This window comes from Sus scrofa, chromosome 10 (genome assembly GCF_054392235.1).
Source record: "Sus scrofa isolate SSC_HxYL_T2T_F1_AM1 chromosome 10, Sscrofa_HxYL_maternal_Yorkshire_Landrace_v2.0, whole genome shotgun sequence".
Lineage (NCBI taxonomy): Eukaryota > Metazoa > Chordata > Mammalia > Artiodactyla > Suidae > Sus > Sus scrofa.
Window position 1 is genome coordinate 65,334,531 of NC_139392.1, and position 21,173 is coordinate 65,355,703.

Here is a 21,173-nt window from a genome sequence, read left to right on the forward strand (position 1 = left end):
TGGTGACTACTTAAAAAAAAAAAAAAAAGAATGTCAGAACAGATGTATGATTGAGGCGAATTTACCAATGGCTTATTCGAGTGTCAGTCATAGAGCTGACATAGAGCAATTCCAAATTCTAGCAGAAGATAGACAGGTCTAAAATAGATAGGTCTAAAATCTAGAATAATTCATAAAAGCACTGGGCCAGAAAGCAGGTGACCTAGTCCATATGCTAGATCTGCTACTTATAAAACCTGGCTAACCATATTTAACTTGGGCTCATTTTAATTGCGACAGCAAAACATGCCATTTTCCGAGTTCTCCTGTGGCACGGTGGCTTAAGGATCTGGTGTTGTCACTGAAGTGGCTTGGGTTGCTGTTGTGGCACGGGTTCAGTTCCTAGCCCTGGGAAGTTCCACATGCCACAGGTACAGCCAAAAAAGCAGACAAACAAAAAATGCAGTTTTCATAGTGTTTGAAGATTTCCATTTCAACAATGTACATGCTATCAAAGAGGTCCTGGAAGTAATGCATTCATTCACTTATTCATTCATTCACTCACTCAACAAGTGCAAAATTACATCAGCAAGTCAGAGGGGGCAAGAAATGACTGGATTCTGGATTCAGGGTAGAGTTGGGTGGATTTAATAACAAGTGCTTTTAGTGCTTAAGTGTCTGAAATTATGTATTCATTTTACCCGTTGGAGTTCCTGTTGTGGTGCAGTGGAAACGAATCCAACTAGGAACTGTGAGGTTGTGGGTTCGATCCCTGGCCTCACTCAGTAGGTTAAGAATCTGGCGTTGCCGTGAGCTGTGATGTAGGTGGCAGACGTGGCTCGGATCCCATGTGGCTGTGGCTGTGGCTGTGGTGTAGGCCGGCAGCTGTATCTCCAATTCAACCCCTAGCCTAGGAACCTCCATATGCTGCAGGTGCAGCCCAGCTAGTATCCATGAGGATGCAGATTTGATCCCTGGCCTCAATCAGTGGGTTAAGGATCCGGCATTGCCACAAGCTGTGGTGTAGGTCACAGATGCAGCTCAGATCCCACATTGCCATGGCTGTGGCATAGGCCAGCAGCTGCAGCTATGATTCGATCCCTAGCCCAGGAACTTCCATGTGCCCTGGGTGTGGCCCTAAAAAGCAAAAAACACCCTAAACATACAAAACAAAACCCTATGAAGTAACAGTAAAAGATACTGAGAATATTTCTGAAGATAGTCAGTATCTCTTGTCAGGCTCTGGATGCTTAGCACAGTTCAATGTCCACCCTAAGAATGCTGTACTTGTGATTGCTGTCTCTGAATTGAGCACTTTCACTAGCTAATAGTGCTGGAATACCCAACTTCCAAATCCCAGGTTAGGGGTGGAATCAGAGCTACAGCTGCCAGCTTACACGACAGCCACAGCCACACCAGATCTGAGCTGTGTCTGTGACCTACACCACAGTTCATGGCAATGCTGGATCCCCAAACCACTGAGCAAGGCCAGGGATTGAACCCACATCCTCATGGATATTAGTCGGGTTCAGTTCCACTGAGCCACAATGGGAACTCCCTAAGAAGGATAAGCTTTTGAAAACTGACAAAAGCAGTCTAAAAGATATAAAAATAATGACTGCCTCTCATCTTTAGCCCTTGGAGGATGATGAAGAAGTCAGGCATTTGGCTTCCCATTCTAGTACATTCCTTAGAATCTAATGCAGCTAGGGGCCAGAGGGTAAGACTTGTCCTGCCAATTTCCTGCAGAAGATCATTATTCCAAGAGTTCCCACACCTCTGGTGGGACATTCCTGATGTCATGCCTCGGGATTCCATAAAGTAGAACACAGAGACCCACCTCATGTTGCTCTCGGCCATGTTTCCAACACGCACAGTCACGCTTCTCTACTTAAAACCAGCCCTGTCGCTTTCGTCTGATGTTGGCTGAGTGCCCAAAACACTGGTTGTGTGGAGGATCCAGCACCCCACAAGGGTGAGAGATTCAGTCTCAGACAGTGCTTAATTAAGACCAAGGCTCAGGGAGTTCCTGTCGTGGCCCAGTGGTATGCACGAGGACTCAGGTTCAATCCCTGGTCTCGCTCAGTGGCTTAAGGATACAGCCTTGCCATGAGCTGTGATTTAGGTCACAGACGTGGCTCAGATCCAGCATTGCTGTGGCCGTGGGGTAGGCTGGCAGCTGTAGCTCCTCTTCAACCCCTGGAAACTTCCATATGCTGTGGTGCAGCCCTGGAAAAAAAAAAAAAAAAAGACAAGGCTCAGACTTTCTGGGTTCAAATCCTGGACCCTTCATTCCCTCATCTGCAATCTTGAGCAGCATAGCTGGTTTTCCCAAGCCTCGTTTTCCTCGTTTGTAGCATAGGTATAACAATAGAATTATGAAAAAAGAAGTGGTTTAGTCACAGGGTAAGTGCTTAAGAAATGTTGGCTGTTAAATACAATAATGAAGTAAGCAGGGGTACCTTCATTCTCTCTTCCCCAGCTCTTGTAGTCTTTGGCCATCTTGGGGGTCCCCTAAGTAGCCTTGTAGCAGATACAGTTCATTGTATTTGTATCAGTGTCAACTCTTTGAGGGGTGGGAGGATACACGACATATGCTCGAATTGCCTGTGTTGCCAAGTACATGATAAATGCGTGATGTGTTTTTGAATTGGGACGAGTACTTTGAGGATGGCGCACCTCCATTCGAAGGGCTCCCACACCAGTCATTCCTTCCAGGGCGCCGCCCTCATCTCAGAACAGGCCTGCAGACCTCCACGTATCCACTGTTGGAAATGAAGCTTCATCCTATTGGATTAGCAGTGGAGATGAAGAGCAGGATAAAGTACAGAGCATCCTCAGTCTCAGGCTTGACAGAGAAAGATAGGACCCCAGCTCCCAGTCAGTTTTCTGGTCCAGATTCAACTGTATTTCCTGGGAGGATGCAGATGCTCTCACACTGTCCTGGTGGGCCAGGCGTACAATGACCAATCCTTCCAGATTTAGCATGAAAAAATCCCATGTCCTGGGAAAACTCTCTGTTCCTGGCAAACTGGGACCCTTGGTCACCCTCTTGGGCCTCTTGAGTGGGAATACAATTTGGAATTCAGAAGCTGGGAAGGGTTCACCCTGGCCAACCCAGAGAGCAAGGCCAGCAAGTCCATCTGTCCACAGGGCTTGTCTCAGGGCTCCCGTTGGGACCTGCTGCTCAGCAGCAGCCTGGGAACCCAGGGAAATACATGATTTCATTTGGTCTCCAACAGGGAGGGGGAGGCCGGAGCTGGGACAGACACAGTCGTGACCAGTGATCCATGTCTCATGTAAATGTAACAGCTGAAGATGACTTGAACTCCAGCAAGTTCACAGTGGGAGGAAACGAACCCAAATGATGCTGGTAATTAGAAAATGGGCCAGGCCTTGATTGAATAAACCGGCTGCTGTTGGCCCTGGACAGCCTGAGAGTCAGCTGACAGAATGGCGCTAATCAGGATTATCATTAGCAAGCCTGGAGAGCCCGCAGTGTTTTGTTGGTCTTTCACTAAAAAACAAAAGCAGACTCAGAGAGGGCTGTCAGCAATGCAGTAGCTGGCAAATAAAGAGCTGATTAGGGAGGAGGGGGAGGAGAGGGATGGGGGGTGGGGGGAGGGAGGAAAGACAGGAGGGTGCTTGTTCACCCAAACGCACCTGCTGCCCCCTGGGTGACCTTGGTCCAGCACTTTCACCTTCTCTCTCCGGGGGTCCCTTTCTTTTCTTCTGTCACTGAAAGTGATTGTACCATCACCTACCTTGCAGAGGTGCTGCCGTGAAACCAAATGTTTGCACCGGGCTATTCTGTTGCCTTACAGCAGGGCACTTGGGTCATGGGAGCTTCTAGATTAAGTCAGTGTTTCTCAATAACAGTCCACATACCAGCTGCATCAGAAACTTCTGGAGGGGGTTTCAATGTACATACTCAGACCTCACCACCAATAGAGCAACTCAGAATTATTGAGCTGAGTGCCTAGAAGCGGGCATCCTCCGTCTGCATCTCAAACTTTCAGGTACCTGTGAATCACCCGAGCATCTCACTCACGTGTAGGTTCTGATTCGGTTCCCCCGAATCACAGCGCAATTCATTTTGCCACCCGTCGACGGCCATGCTGCTGGTTCCCAGACCACACTCTGAGGGTCAAGACTCTAGAGGACATTTACTCTCAAATTTGAGAATGACTGTTGTTGGCACGGCATTTTTTCTCCTTTTCTAGGATTGGGAGTTAGCTCGGTGAGGTGGGAGAGTAGAACAAAGAAGAAATGTCTAAGGATCGATACTGAGTATAATATGAATATTCCTCACAATATCAGTCTGGGGTGAGGATCAGTGAAAATGGACTTCTTTTCCTGGTCAGATGAGTTTACCAAATGCTACATCTTATCTGCCCTTGAAGACTCTCAATGTACAATCACAGCTGAAAGGCCTTGGAAAGTCATTCAGTAAAGAAACTTGGTTGAGTTTTTTGGGTTACCCACCCAGTTCAACTGCATCATGCTGCTGAAATCCTTTTCTTTTTTTGTTTTTGGTTTTGGTTTTTTGGCTGCCCTGCAGCATAAAGCATTCCCAGGCCAGGGATCAGATCCGACTTACGCCGCAGCTGCAGCAGCACCATATCCTTTAACCCACTGTGCCAGGCAGGGGATCGAACCTGCATCCTGGCGCTGCAGAGATGATGCCGATCCTGTTGCACCAGAGCAGGAAGTCCTGAAATCCTTTTTTTTTCTTGTGTGATCGCTCATTAACATCTTATGGAGATCTTAAGCCATGGAACCAATTCAGGGCTGCACTGTTCATCTTTGTGACATGTCTCTCAATTTTGCGTTTTTGTTCCCTGCCTCCCTCCTGGCCTCGACCACACACCCACCATGGCCGTTTGGGGTGAGGAAGAAAGAAAAGGAAGAGAGAGGGAGGAGAAGGAAGTGAAACTCCTCATCTGGGAGGCCTTCTGGGGCAGGGGGGAGTCAGTTGCGTTCAGTCTCTCCCCTCGACCCCCCCCCACTTCACCCTCTGACACCCCATCACTCGGTTTTTACAATGTACACGGCACACACACATTTTCAAGAAATAAACAAGCTCCATTTCTTGAGTTCCAGATGCTCCGTTCACTTCTTTACATATATCATTTCATCTGTTCCCACACCTGTTACCTTTACGTCCAACAGGCGTGGTGGGCAACTTCTCAACACCCAAACCACGTTCCCCTCCATCCCTCATCACTCTCATTACTGCCATCTCATCACACCCAAGCGTTCCCTCTTCCCCCAGTTTGTAGGCAGTGCCTCTTGGCTAATGATTGAGGTTCCTCTGCCAAATGACTTTAGGCTTCTGCACTAAACCTGCTTGGAACATGGGTACTTAAGGCCAGATGGAAGGGAAACAGTTTGAAGACCAAAGGTTGAGAAAGGGGTGTCTCACAAAGACCCAGCACAGGCCATCTAAGCCCCAGCATATGATTATTTTTTTTTTTTTTTTTTTTTTGCCTTTTCTGGGGCCGCTCTCGTGGCATGTGGAAATTCCCAGGCTAGGGGTCGAATCAGAGCTGTAGCCGCCAGCCTATGCCACAGCCACAGCAACGTGGGATCCAAGCCACGTCTGCAACCTACACTACAGCACACGGCAATGCCAGATCCTTAACCCATGAGCGAGGCCAGAGATCAAACCCGCAACCTCATGGTTCCTAGTCGGATTCGTTAACCACTGCGCCACAACGGGCACTCCAAAGCCCCAGCATGTGATGATCTTGTGTTTCCTTAAGAGGTAGCCAGGTCACGCCTTGCTTCCCTAGGAGATGCTTGGGTGAGGGCGGGAGCCAGAGTGGCCTGTCCTGGCAAGACCAGGTCGGGACTGTGAAAAGAAGCAGAACCTCTCACAAGAGCCAGAGCTGTTCCCCCAAAGAGCCGACAATGAAGAGCCATTGTGGGGCTTTTGAAAAGACCTTTTTCTTTTGAAACATCATCTTTGCAGAGGCCTCTAGGCTCTGTTTTGTCAGGCGGGTTCTTTGACTTCCAGCCAGATGGTTTGAACAGGGACACAGGCATTGGAGAAGAAAGAGCTTCAGCCTGCGAGTCTGGCAGTTTGGCCTTTGCAAGGATGCTTCCACTACTCCATATTCATCGTCCAACCCTGAGCAAGGCATTTAAGGTCTCTAGGCCCCAGTCTTCCATATGCGAAGGAGATCCTATCCAATCCAGAGGCCCCCCAGCTTGACTTACTGAGATCGTGACCTTTGACACGGTACGTCACCAGCCTTACTGTCTTTGGTCCACAGTGACCTTTTCTTTCTGCTTAGCAAGGCCTTCATCAATTAAAGCCCACCATGCCAGCAGAGTGGATATACCTGATACAGAGAGCAGATGGAGTTTGCATTCATGGGACGTTGTCATTTTAGGAGTTTGTGTGTATGTGTGTGTGTGTGTCTTGTGTCTTGCATGGCATCAGATGGCAGTGATTGTTCAGAGCAACCCAAATGCCCAGAGCCAAGGGGGAGAGGCTGCTGGAGACCATATTTGGAGCTTTGGCCAACATATTCTAAAGTGTCAAATAGAAAAATAGCAAAGAAATGTGGGATTATTTTCTTTTTCTTTTCTTTCTTTTTTTTTTTTTTTTTTTTTTTTTTGCTTTTTAGGGCTGCACCAACGGCATATGGAGGTTCCTAGGCTAGGGGTCTAATCGGAGCTACGCCCACAGCCACAGCCATGCCAATGTCACATCTGTGACCTACACCACAGCTCATGGCAATGCCAAATCCTTATCCCACTGAGAGAGGCCAGGGATCCAACTTGCAACCTCATGGTTCTTAGTCGGATTTGTTTCTGCTATGCCACGATGGGAACTCCAGGATTATTTTCAATGAACTGCATTGTGCTAGGTTAGCAAAATCAGCCACGTGTCTTTGTTGGTCCTATTTATTCACCCTTTGCTGATGCCCAGTGAGCTTTTGCTTCTGTTTTGTGGGATGGTAGATAGATAGTTGGTGTGGGGTTTTTTTGTTTGTTTGTTTTTGTCTTAGTTGGGTCAGGGGTGAGAGTCAGTCTTCCTTATTTCAGGGCCTAAAATAGAACCAATTCGAGTTGAAGAAGATGCCCACGGGAAAAGCACAGCACATGATATTAAGTTATCAAAATAGCATCCAAAACTATATTGGAAAATTACTCTAATCATATGTCTGTCTATTAGTGTGTCTCATCTAATCATAGATGAGAAAGGAAATATGGCAAAAAATGTCAAGTGTGTTCTCTTTTGGGGGAATTATGGAGGATGCTTCTCTTTTATATGTGCCCATTTGGGTTTTTCTGGTTTTCTATCACAAATGTGTATCACTTTTTTAATAGTCAGAAAAATCAGATGTTATGATTTAAAAGGCTCTACCTGGGGATTTCCCATTGTGGCTCAAGTGGGTCATGAACCCAACTAGTATCCATGAGGATGCAGGTTCGATCCCTGGCCTCGCCCAGTGGGTTAAGGATCCAGCATTGCAGTGAGCTGTGGTGTCAGTCCCAGATGCAGCTCAGATCCCACGTTGCTGTGGCTGTGGCACAGGCCAGCAGCTGCAGCTCCTTTTCCACCCCTAGCCTGAGGACTTTTTGCAGGTGTGAAAGCCAAAAAAAGGGGTGGGGCTTTACCTGGGGAGTTTCAGGTGGCCTAGTGGTTAGGCTTCAGCACTTTCGCTACTAAGGCCCAGATTTGATGCCTGGTCTAGGAACCAAGATCCTACATTAAGCTGCTACACACCACAACCCAAAAAAACAAATTAATTAAATAAATTAATAAGTAAAGAATCGGCTTTACCAACGAAGGGTACACACGACAAGCAGCCTGCATGCCCTGGACCAAGGGCTCTGGGAGTGAGCTCCCCCCGTCTCTGGCTGCGCCCTCTGCCCCCCACCCCCAGAGCTGTGGTGACAGATGCTCAAAGGAGCAAGGTGGTCTGTGGGTGACAAGGATGCTCAAGGAGGAGGCCAGTGGTTGTGCAGACCCTTTATGAATTTACTTGGAGCAGGATGTGCACAGTCACATGGTCTAAACAACTAAGTTTTCCCAGGATTTGGGGGAGAGGGGGTTCCCTCCTGGAGTGGGGAGTTAAGCATCTTTGAAAACACTGAGGTGATATCTTTATAATAGGTACACATGTTTCATTTTGAAGCCATATATTAAGTGGGCAGGCCTTAAGAAGTCTATGGATCGCCCACAGGTAATGTGCCCAGCCTTGCAGGGACAGGCTTTGTCTGGGCACCTCCCTGCCGAGGGCACCATGATCTTGACAGAAGGTTTTGGTTGGGGTTTTTCCCATCCAGCTTCCTCCCCTAAACTAGATCTGAAGAGATCTTTGGTTTTTTTCTAATTTCAAGTTTTCAAAAGAGAATAAAAGCCATTTATTGAAAAGGGATTAATCCATTCCATGGAGTGGTCTATATACAGTTAATTAAACTTAAGCACAAGTGTATGTAAAATAACGACAAATAATTTGTAGCTGCAACTGTGGTGTGGGACTAGATTTAATTCCAACTTTCTTACTATGACATTAGCAAAACTCAAAATCAAAAGGGACAGGGCATTCCCATTGTGGCTCAGCAGTTAATGAACCCAGCTAGTATCCATGAGGACTTGGGTTCGATCCCAGGCCTCGCTCAATGGGTTAAGGATCCCATGTTGTCATGAGCTGTGGTGTAGGTCACAGACACAGCTCGGATCTGGCATTGCTGTGCCTGTGGTGTAGGCCAGCAGCTATAGCTTTGATTTGACACCTAGCCTGGGAGCTTCCATATGCTGTGAGTGTGGCTCTAAAAAGACCAAAAAAAAAAAAAAAAATCAAAAGAAACTAAGGAAGATGTTTCCATCCTAGTCTCAATCAGCTTCTTGTTTTATCATTTTTCTTTTTTTTTTTTTTTTTTTTTTTTTGTCTTTTTGCCTTTTCTTGAGTCGTTCCTGCAGCACATGGAGGTTCCCAGGCCAGGGGTCCAATCAGAGCTGCAGCCACTGGCCCATAACAGAGCCACAGCAACGCAGGATCTGAGCCGCGTCTGCAACCCACACAACAGCTCACGGCCACGCCGGATCCTTAACCCACTGAGCAAGGGCCAGGATCGAACCCGCAACCTCATGGTTCCCAGTCGGATCCATTAACCACTGCGCCACCACAGGAACTCCTTGTTTTATCATTTTTCTTCTCAGAAAGTACCATTCTCTTTTCCTGTCCGTAGGGACCGAAGCTTCATCCTCGTTTACACCGTATCTCTGGATTGGTCATTCCTTTGTACCGGGGTTTATATTCTAATCGCAACAAATTCTCAGTGTTTAGCTACTTGGCTTAACTTTTTTAAGTAGAGACTCTTAAAACATTAATATATTTCTATACCTCTTATTATTTCTGTTCTAAGTTGCCATTACATACCTCCGTCCAATTCACACGTCAGATTACCTTCTGGTTGGACAGACACACGGACTACGGCAGCCTGAGATAGCCTAGACTCCCCAGCCCTGCCCTGCTGTCTTTCTTTACCTTTGCTGAATGAGAATGCTTTATAGACTGCGTCTGATTTTGACTGAAAGAGAGGCTTTCTAGAACATTCAAAAAATAGCTATACCTCATGACTTTGTGCTGAAAGGGGTCCCCACTTTCAAGGAATTCACTAGATGTTTTCCTCCTACCCTGTCATTCTTTGGAGCATCCCCCAAAATATTTTTCCCAGAATCTGCTAAAGGAATGTCAAAGATATCATGTGAAAAGAGGGTTCCATCATCAAATAACCATGGGAAACTGTGAGTTAATAACACTATTACAGGAGTTCTCATCATGGCTCAACAGTAACAAACCCGACTAGGATCCATGAGGATGCGGGTTTTATCCCTGGCTTCACTCAGTGGGTTGAGGACCCGGCATTGTCACAAGCTGTGGTGTAGCTCACAGATGCGGCTCCAATCTTGCATTGCTGTGGCTGTGGCGTAGGCCAGCATCTGTAGCTCCAATTTGACCTCTATCCTGGGAGCTTCCACATGCTGCAGGTTCAGCCCTAAAAAAGGAAAGGGGAAAAAAAAAAAAAAAAAAAAAAAAAAAGGCTATTTCGGTTTCTTCAATATCCTAACATATGTTCCAGTTCTCCACGCAAGGCATAGAACATACAGGCATGTTTGCTCAGGGAATTCTTTCTCTCCAGAGTATATTGTGGGTCTAAGTCTTCAAAATAGCCTTCGGGAAACACTAACTGCATAATCTTACACAATATACTTTCTGTGTTATAAAGCTAACCCTCTTCTGGCTGCTGAGGTTCTGTTAAAAAGCATTTATTGAAAACCTGCTATATGTCAGACACTGTGCTGAGTGCAGAGTGACAGTTGAAGATACATCATTCTTTAAGGAGATCATAGTTTGGTTTGGTTTGGTTTGGTTTGGTTTGGTTTGGTGGGTTTTTGTTGTTGTTTTTGTTGTTTTGGCTGTTCTTATGGCATGTGGAAGTTCATGGGCCAGGGATCAAATCACTACCACAGGAGTGACCCAAGCCATAGCAATGACAATGCTGGATCCTTAACCCTGTGATCCATGAGGAAACTCCAAGGAGATCATGGTTTTAAAGAATCATATCCTTTAGGAGTTCCCTTCATGGCTCAGCAGTTAACAAACCCAACTAAGATCCATGGGGATGCGGATTCGATCCCTGGCCTCGCTCAGTGGGTTACGGATACAGTGTTGCCATGAGCGGTGATGTAGGTCACAGATGCAGCTCAGATCCTGCATTGCTATGTCTGTGGCGTAGGCCTGCAGCTGTAGCTCCAGTTCAACCCCTAGTCTAGGAACTTCCACATGCTGTGAGTGCGGCCCTAAAAAAAAAAAAAAAAGCGAAAAAAAAAAAAAAAAGAAGACGACTATCCTTCAACCCATTACTTGGAGCTGTATTGTCCAGTTCAGTAGCCACTGGCCTCTTGTGGCTATTTAAATTTAAATGAATTTAAATAAAAATTAAAATCAGTTTCTTGGAATTCCTATTGTGGCTCAGTGGGTTCAGAACCCACTGTTGTCTCTGTGAGGGTACAGGTTCAATCCCTGGCCTCGCTCAGTGGGTTAAGGATCTGGTGTTTCTGCAAGCTGTGGCATAGGTTGCAGCAGCTGTGGACCAGATCTAGCATTGCTGGATGTGGCATAGTCCTGCAGCTGCAGCTCCAATTCGACCCCTGGCCCAGGAACTTCCATGTGCCACAGACATGGCCATAAAAAGAATAAAATAGGAGTTCCCGCTGTGGTGCAGCAGAAACAAATCCGACTAGGAGCCATAAGGTTATGGGTTCAATCCCTGGCCTCATTCACTGGGTTAAGGATCCAGGGTTGCTGTGAGCTGTGGTGTAGGTTGCAGACGAGGCTCCGATCTTGCGCTGCCATGGCTGTGGCATAGGCCAGCAGCTATAGCTCTCATTCAACCCCTCAGCCAGCCTGGAAACTTCCACATGCCAAGGGTGAGGCCCTAAAAAAGAAAAGAAAAAAAAAAAAAAAAAAAGAACAAAATAAAATCAGTTCCTTAATCTTATTAACTACCTTTCAAGTGCTCAAAGCTACATATGTCTAGTGGGTACTGCATGGGATGGTGGGCCTTTCCATCGTGCTGGCAGACACCACTTGACTTAGAGAATCTAGCCACAAGAGTGACTTCCTACAGCACTCTGTTAATACCCTGTCCCACTGCCAAGGGCTGCCACATCTGTTCAGAATTGTCCCCATACTGCCTCAATGAGGCATTGCCGTTTAGCTCTTTAAGCGCCTATTATGGTTTGCCTCTCTTTGCTAGACCACTTCTCTCCCAGTTTGCAGATGAAGAACAGATAAAACCATCTGCTCAGTGTTTCTCCCCAGGTCTCATGTCAGGATCTCCATCTCAGGGAGCTGCTCAGTTCCTCAGGAGCACTCATAAATTACAAGTCAATTACACATCATAATTACACTTTACTGTGTCTGCATTTTTGGAAGTTGCTGCGGAGTGTCAATCACAGCAGGAGTGAATTCATCTTCATGAGCATTTGTATGAAAATGTGAATAGTCAGTATGGCTTGATGCCTATATGTGAGCCTGCCAAATTTTGTCTGCTCTGTGTGGTCTAGACTAGTTCAAATTTCCCAGCAAGAGCTCCCATTGTGGCTCAGCAGGTTAAGAACCCAACATAGTGTCTGTAAGGATGCGGGTTCTATCCCTGGCCTCGCTCAGTGGGTTAAGGATCCAGGGTGGCTGCAAGTTGCAGCATAGGTCACAGATTTGGCTTGGATCCAGTGCCACAAGCTGCAGCATAGGCTGCAGATGCAGCTCGGATCCTCTGTGGCTGTGGCTGTGGCGTAGCCCTGCAACTTCAGTTCAGATCCTAACCCAGGAACTTCCATAGGCAGGTGCAGCCATAAAAAGAAAAAAAAAAAAAAAATCCTGCAGGTCAGAATAGATTCTTTGTCAAAGGAGTATTAACTTGGGGTTTGAATGCAAGAAGGTTTTACTTACTGAAATGGAACCATATCTCCTCTCACTACTCCATAGTCTCACCATTAGACAAGCATGACAATAAGGTTATAGGCAGTCCTTATCCTAGAGACTTGGGCAGTCACTGTGTGGTCTTAGGGACACCTCTTACTGTGAAATAATCTTGTGCATAAAGATCAGGTCTCCCTGCCACCACCCAGGCGAGTTAGGTCACAGTGTCATGCGAGAATGTAGCACTAATCCGTAAGAGTCTATGAGGTGAGTGCTAATAGAATCCTACCATGCCGTGAATCAGAGGGGACCTGGACCAGTAATTTGGAGTAAATGCATCCAGCCCCAGCTGGATGAAGAGAGAGAGATGAGATGACTTCACTCGGAAACTTCCTACAGTTCCCTGAATGGGCCACACCCTCTCACCTCTGGGCCATGAGTACCTCCGAGTCCCTCCCCCTCCGTGTCTCCTAAGTCCTGGACACCTCGCCTGAACGTCCCCTTCCCCAGAGACAATATCCCTTCGCTCTTCCCCATGTTAGGTCCTTGCCTGCAGCTCCAAAGCTCCCTGACCCCGCAGAGGCCACCACAGTGGAAGCCCCAGCATCTCTAAGGACAGATGCTGTCAGAGGTGACAAACCACCCTTCCACCGCTGTCCATTCAACAGAAGTGAGTCACTGTTCACTTCCCACACTGAAAGGGAAGAGAAACTCTCTCTGGAAAAGAGGAATATCTAAGAATTGGGGGATGTATTTCTATTTTTTTTAATTTATTTTTTATTTTTTGCTTTTTTAGGGCCACACCCAAGGCATGTGGAAGTTCCCAGGCTAGGGGTCAGATCAGAGCTACAGCTGCTGGTCTACATCCCAGCCACAGCAATGCAGGATCCCAGCCTTGTCTGCAACCTACACCACAGCTCACGGCAACTCTGGATCCTTAACCCACTGAGTGAGGCCAGGGGTCGAACCCGCAACCTCTTGGATACTAGTCAGGGTCTTAACCAGCTGAGCCACGACAGGAATTTCCTTGAGGACGTATTTTTAAACCACTGCAGAGATCACCATTTTTTTACCTGGCACTGTTCGTCTTTGGCCCTTGCATGTATTCCCATTTCTTCTCTCTCTTCCCACATCCTATAGTTCAGGTCTGCCATCTCCCCAACATGTTCGTGCCTCCCGAAATCACCCGTCTGGATAAAAACCCCCATTGCCTCAGTGTGCTCACTTCCTCCTCACCTTCCTGGCCGAGCTCTTGAGTGAAGAAGGCCGTCTAGCCAATGGACTTTACTTTTCTCACTTCCCTATCCATTCATTCCAGAAACCTGCTCTTTCTCCGGAAGCTCGGTGCCCTTGCTTTGAAAACAAAGAAACAATGACCAATATAATTCACTAATAATTCATGTTATGCATCAATCTTAAAAACGTGCTGAGCAAAAGAAACTGACTATAAAAAGTATATACTGTTTGATCCCATTTCTATCAAATTCTGGAATGGTCTAAATCCACCCACAGTATAAGAAAGCAAATCAGTGGTTACTCGGAATAAGGGTGGAGGTCAGAGATTAACTGCAAAGGAATTAAAGAGGATTTTTCTCAGAGATGATAGAAATATTCCATATCTCTTCCTCCCTCCCTCCCTTCCTTCCTTCCTCTCTCCCACCCTCTCTCCATTCTTTCTTTCTTCTTTGCAGTGCCCACAGGCTGTGGAAATTCCCAGGGCAGGGATCAAACCCACACCACAGCTGTAAACAGAGCAACACCAGTGACAACACCAGATCCTTAATCCGCTAAACCACCAGGGAGCTCCAGAAATATTCTATATCTTAATTGTGGTGGTTACCTGGGAGCATATAGCTATCAAAACTTATCAAACTGTGCATTTAAATAGAAGCACTTTATTTAAAACCAAATATACCTCGATAAACTTTATTTTTTAATTCTTTTAATTTTTCGTCTTTTGTCTTTTTAGGGCCGCACCTGCGCCATATGGAGGTTCCCAGGCTAGGGGTCGAATTGGAGCTGTTGTTGCCAGTCTACACCACAGCCACAGCAACACCAGATCCGAGCCACGTCTGTGACCTACCCCACAACTCACGGCAACACTGGATCCTTAACCCACTGAGTGAGGCCAGGGACCAAACCCACAACCTCATGGTTCCTAGTTGGATTTGTTTCCGTTGCACCACGACGGGAACTCGATAAACTTCATTTTTAAAGTATGCTTGGTAAATGCATCCAACATATTTTTTTTATTTTCCCACTGTACAGCAAGGGGGTCAGGTTATCCTTACATGTATACATTACAATTACATTTTTCCCCCACCCTTTCTTCTGTTGCAACATGAGTATCTAGACAAAGTTCTCAATGCTATTCAGCAGGATCTCCTTGTAAATCTAAGTTGTGTCTGATAAGCCCAAGCTCCCGATCCCTCCCACTCCCTCCCCCTCCCATATTTTAAAAGCAATTTCAGTATTCCAAAGAGCACTGTTTTTGACAGGTCTTTGCTGAAAACTTTTGTATTCCTACTGCCTGGATGGTTAAAGAGACAACTGAAAAGAATAGTAGCAGCTTATCTCTAAAGGCCAATTAGAATATCTTCATTTTCAGTTGGTTGTAATAACAAAAGTAATTCAAGTCACCAAGATAGGCAGCTCTCCCTCCCCTCTGGCAGTCAGGGATGAATCGTTGTAAACCACTCTGCCCTTCGATACCTGGGGGGGATTTCAGAAGGTATTTCAATTCTCAGGCCTCACCCCAAACTGATTAAATCAGAACCTGCAAGGGTAGGGCCCAAGTAAGCCTCCAGAAGGCTCCCTGTGCCACTGTCGGGGAGCCCCTATGAGATGGAAGCTGATGCTTTTCAAATGTTTTTTTCTGGAGTTCCCGTCATGGCTCAGTGGTTAACGATTCCGACTAGGAACCATGGGGTTGCAGCTTCGATCCCTGCCCTTGCTCAGTAGGTTAAGGATCCAGCGTTGCCATGAGCTGTGGTATGGGTCACAGACACTGCTCGGATCCCGTGTCGCTGCGGATCTGGCGTAGGCCGGCAACTACAGCTCCAATTAGACCCCTATCCTGGGAACCTCCGTATGCCACAGGAGCGGCAAAAAGACCAAAAAAAAAAAATGTTTTTTTCTGCACAGAAACATTTAGGGAGCTTGTGAAGGATGTAAATACATGGGTTCCACTACTGGAAATTCTTTTTTTTTCTTTTTTTTTTTTTTGTTTATTTATTTTAAATTACTCAAATGAATTTATCACATCTGTAGTTGTATAATGATCATAACAATCTGATTTCACAGGATTTCCATCCCACAGCCCAAGCACATCCCCCCACCCCCCAAACTGTCTCCTCCGGAGACCATAAGTTTTTCAATGTCTGTGAGGCAGCATCTGTTCTGCAAAGTTCAGTCTGTCCTTTTTTCAGATTCCACATGTCAGTGAAAGCATTTGATGTTGGTGTCTAATTGTATGGCTGACTTCACTTAGCATGATAGTTTCTAGGTCCATCCATGTTGCTAAAAATGCCGGTATTTCATTCTTTTTAATGGCTGAGTAATAGTCCATTGTGTATATGTACCACATCTTCTTGATCCACTCCTCTGTCGGTGGACATTTAGGTCATTTCCATGTTTTGGCTATTGTAGATAGTGCTGCAATGAACATTGAAGTACATGTGTCTTTGCGAGTCATGGTTTTCTCTGGATAGATGCCCAGGAGTGGGATTGCTGGATCAAATGGTGGTTCTATGTTTAGTTTTCTGAGGAATCTCCATACTGCTTTCCACAGTGGTTGCACCAATTTACAATCCCACCAACAGTGTAAGAGGTCTCCTTTTTCTCCACACCCTCTCCAGCACTTCTTGTTTGTAGACTTTTGGATGATGGCCATTCTGGCAGGTGTAAGGTGGTACCTCAGAGTGGTTTTGATTTGCATCTCTCTAATAATGAGTGGTGTTGAACATCTTTTCATGTGTTTCTCAGCCATCTGTATGTCTTCTTTGGAGAATTGTCTGTTTAGATCTTCTGCCCATTTTTTGATGGGGTTGTTTGTTTTTTTGGTATGGAGCTGCAGAAGGTATTTATAAATTTTGGAGATTAATCCCTTGTCAGTGGATTCACCTGCAAAGATTTTCTCCCATTCTGTGGGTTGTCTTTTCATTTTGTTTAAGGTTTCCTTTGCTGTGCAGAAACTTTTCAGTTTGATTAGGTCCCATTTGTTTGTATTTCTTTTTATTGTCAGTACTCTAAGAGGTGAATCTGAGATGTTGCTGTCGTTTATGTCAGAGAGTGTTTGGCCTATGTTTTCCTCTAAGAGTTTTAGAGTGCCTGGTCTTATATCTAGGTCTTTAATCCATTTGGAGTTGATTTTTGTGTATGGTGTTAGGGAGTGTTCTAATTTCATCCTTTTGCATTGTGGCTGTCCAGTTTTCCCAGCACCACTTATTGAACAAGCTGTCCTTTCTCTATTGTATATCCTTGCCTCCTTTGTCATAGATGAGTTGGCTGTAGGTGTGTGGGTTTAATTCTGGGCTTTCTATCCTGTTCCACTGATCTGTATTTCTGTCTTTGTGCCAGTACCATGTGGTTTTGATGATTGTTGTTTTGTAGTATAGTCTAAAGTCCAGGAGGCTGATTCCTCCAGCTCCATTTTTCTTCTTCAGGATGTCTTTGGCTATTCTGGGTCTTTTGTGCTTCTAAACAAACTTTAAAATATTTTGTTCGAGTTCTGTGAAACATGTCCTTGGTAATTTGATAGGGATTGCATTGAATCTGTAGATTGCTTTAGGTAGTATAGTCATTTTGATAATATTAACTCTTCCCATCCACGAGCATGGTATATCTTTCCATCTATTTGTGTCATCCTTGGTTTCTTTCATCAGTGGCTTATAGTTTTCAGAATACAGGTCTTTTGTCTCTTTAGGTAGGTTTACTCCTAGGTATTTTATTCTTTTGGATGCAATGGTAAACGGGATTGCTTCCCTAATTTCTTTTTCTGCTCTTTCATTGTTAGTGTATAGTAATGCCATCGATTTCTGTGTATTAATTTTGTATCCTGTGACTTTGCCAAATTCGTCCACTACTGGAAATTCTGACGGGGCTCATGAACGTGTGTTTTAAATAAGCCCTCAGGTAATTCTGATACAAAGTGTCCAGGCATCCACTTTGTTGTTTTTTTTTTTTTTTTTTCTTTCTTTCTTTCTTTCTTTTTTTTTTTTTTTTTGTCTTTTTGCCATTTCTTGGGCCGTTCCTGCAGTATATGGAGGATCCCAGGCTAGGGGTCCAATCGAGCTGTAGCTGCCAGCCTACGCCAGAGCCACAGTAACACGGGATCCGAGCCGTGTCTGCAACCTACACCACAGCTCATGGCAATGCCAGATCCTTAACCCACCGAACAAGGCCAGGGATCGAACATGCAACCTCATGGTTCCTAGTAGGATTCGTTAACCACTGAGCCACGATGGGAACTCCCCAAATGAGGTCTTTTTTTTTTTGCTCTTTCTTGGGCTGCTCCCATGGCACATGGAGGTTCCCATGCTAGGGGTCCAATCCAAGCTGTAGCCACCGGCCTACGCCAGAGCCACAGCAACGCGGGATCCGAGCGGTGTCTGTAACCTACACCACAGCTCACGGCAACGCCGGATCCTTAACCCACTGAGCAAGGGCAGGGACCGAACCTGCAACCTCATGGTTCCTAGTAGGATTCGTTAACCACTGTGCCACGACGGGAACTCCTCAGGCATCCACTTTGAAACTAACATTATCTGTTTCCAAATTTCTAGGCAGAATTGGAGTTCAGTAAGATGCCTGAGCCAAAAAGTGGCTCCTTTGTCTTGATTTTTTTTTTTTTAAGATGGCATCAGCTCTGCCACCTTCTTTTGCTTAAGCCAGGCTTATTTATCCCCCACCACCCTTCCCCCCCACCCCCAGAATCAACCGTATACCCTGTAGCCTATCTAAACCATAGTGGTGTTTTTGTTGCCCCCTGCTGGCAGCAATCATGACCATGCCCTAGAAACCCATCCCACCAGACCTCAGCTCTTCAGCAGGGCACCTTACCTGTCTTATAGCCCCCATCACGCAACACAAGACCTAGTGTCACTAGAGTCCTGTGCTCTAAGCCCATGATTAGGTGCTGGGATTACCATGGCAGGTCAGTCTCAGTCCTTGACAGGAACCTTCTTCTCCGTGTAGAGAGATGAAAGGCCTTAATTTTCCCACTCGTAAAAGGAGAGGGCTTAGCCAAGATCAGGGGACCCTTAGAAACAGGTTCTGAGAACATGCTGGGTAAAGCCAGTGTCCAGTTTGGGGACCCCTGCCCCCTTCAACCAAAGCTGCCACATTTCTCTCGTTAATGGCTTTGGTGCAAGCCTGCATTAGAAGAAATGGTTTCTGCTGTTAAAATAAGATGTAAATCCACTGGATTAGGGACGGCTTAGATTTCCTTCCAGTTCTGGCACATCGCAGATCCAGAATGACATAGATCGCCACTGCCTTTCCTTTCACTTCATTTATTTCTAGCAGTATAATTATGAGATTTATGTCTGTGTCTAATGAAAATATTTCAGCAGAGAAGAATGCTGTAAATGGCCTGTAATAACCAGATACTTTTAAAATTTGGTATGTTCAGCTTCTGAGCATATAATAATAGGGAAATATTTTGAGTAAAGATATGGCCCAGGTGCTGTAGGAGATATGTTTATGTATTACCTCATTTAATCTGCACACAGTCCTATGAGATAAATACTGTTTTTAATTCCACTTGAGAGAGGAAGAAGTTTCGACAAGGAGGCAAAGTAGCTTGTCCAGTGTCACACGGCTCTGGGGAGCCAGGGGGTTGAACACATGTACTCTGACTTCCAGTCCCAGATACAGCCTCTGCTGAGGAAATCCATTTCAGGTGGATTTTTTTTTTTTTTTTTTTTTTTTTTGGCTATACCCACAGCATGTGGAAGTTCCTAGGCCAGAGATCGAACCCATAGCACAACAGCAACCCAGGCCACTGCAGTAACAATGCCAGATCCTTAAGCCATTGCACCATAAGGGAACTCCATCTGGGATGGATTTTTGCTCAGGGACTCATTCACTCAGATGGGTTCTGATCATCTATAGAAGCTCGATGTTTCTCAGGGTTCTGTCTGTCTCTTAACAGCACCTGGCCGTGAGGCCAAGGTCATGTTCCATCATCAGCTCTCTGAGCCCGAGTAATGTGTGTTGCTGAATGACTCAAATGAGGTGACAGTGTGTGAAGAGGTGGTGCTGAGTGCTGAAAAGATGTGACCCTTGCCTCAGGAAGTTTAACATCTGTAAATGGGAAGACCCAAACCCAAAGCCTCCAGAGACCAGGCAGTAGCCACTATGAGTTAGCAAGCAGGTGGTGAGAAAAAGCAAGCTTGGGAGCAGCCCTCGTGCACCCACCACCAGCCGTGGTTTCTGCGGGGCAGAGCACAGAGCCAGGGTTTGCAAATCAAAAGAACCTGGAGCCCCAGCCTTTTAGGTGAACACACTAGGATTTTAAAACATGGCAAATGATTAGGACAGTAATTGTTTTGTTGTTTTGTTTAGCCACACTTGCAGCACGCAGAAGTTCCCATGCCAGGGACCATACCCATGCCATGGCAGCGACCCAGGCTACTGCAGTGACAGTGCCGAATCCTTAACCCACGATGCCACAAGGAAACTCCACTTCTTGTGTTTTGTTTTGTTTTGTTTTATTTTATTTTACTATTTATTTTTAAACCTCCAGACCTAACAAACTCTTTCTAGGAGTGATTTGCCTCAGGCCATCCTTTTGCACGCCTGCCTTAAATAGAGCTGGCGGTGGGCAGGAGAGGGTCTAGCCCATTACAACCTGCAGCACATCCACAATGTCTGCACGCACGGTGTTATTTTTTGAGTTTTCCCTTATCTGGAAAGGCCAGCACCTCCAAGCACCGGAAGTGAAGCATCAGTGCCTGTGTGTGTGTGCCCCGCCCCCCACGGGCACATTTGGTGGCGGGGGTGGGGGGTGGGGGGTGGGAGGGAAGAGGCATATAGAGTTTGTCCGAAGCCTCCGAGACAGTGGGCATTTGATTGAGTTGGTGTCAGCATCACACCATGCTGCTCCAAGCTCCATCACCACGGCTGGTCTGCAGTGCTGCATTGCTGCAGGCACCAAGGACACAGAGCACATCTGTTCCTTTGTCACTGGCTTCACTTGACACGACCAGTGTCATCGCCAGTTGGCATTTAGATTGTTGACCCCGTCACTGCCAGGTCCGGGCTGTAAGCAGCTGCTGTTATTGTATATGCTTGCCCCAAACAGTAGGGCCTTCAGACACCCCACCATACACCACCTCTGCTCAGGGAACAGGCAGAAAGTCCCATGGCACCCACGGCACACATGCAAGGGATTTTATCTTATTCATCTCTGAAAAATATTTGCAAATGGATAGGAGTCAAATTAGATGCTTGCCCACATCCAGCATAGGCTGTATTTGGTTTTACAGCCTAATGATTGAAGAGGGAGCCTTTTTATTGAGGTTGGCGCTTGTGTTCATATCCTAATTCCATTTTTAGTATGAGGTTTCTATTGTGATTTGCTCTTTGTTTGGGAGCTTACTCTTTCCCTGGCAGTTACAACAGCCTTTGTGCATGTGCTAGAGAGGACTCTTAGTAGGTGTTCACTGGGTGTGGAGTTTTTTTTTTTCTTTTGGTGTCACTGGTGAAAAATGTTAGAATTCTAAGAGGTTCCCAGACATAGTA

The 21,173-nt window shown here is 46.0% G+C and overlaps 1 protein-coding gene across 7 annotated transcripts in view; it reads left to right on the top strand.

The window, feature by feature from the left end:
* Positions 1-21,173, top strand: part of MOB3B (MOB kinase activator 3B) — a 333,368-nt gene that overhangs the window by 202,495 nt on the left and 109,700 nt on the right. Inside the window, exon 4 of one of the 7 annotated variants that reach the window (XR_014817775.1) lies at positions 769-2,229. The exons of the other annotated variants lie outside the window; for them this stretch is intronic. The gene's annotated coding sequence lies outside the window, so the exon portion shown is untranslated. Of the gene's footprint in view, positions 1-768; positions 2,230-21,173 lie in introns of those variants that run through there. 7 annotated transcript variants of the gene reach the window in all.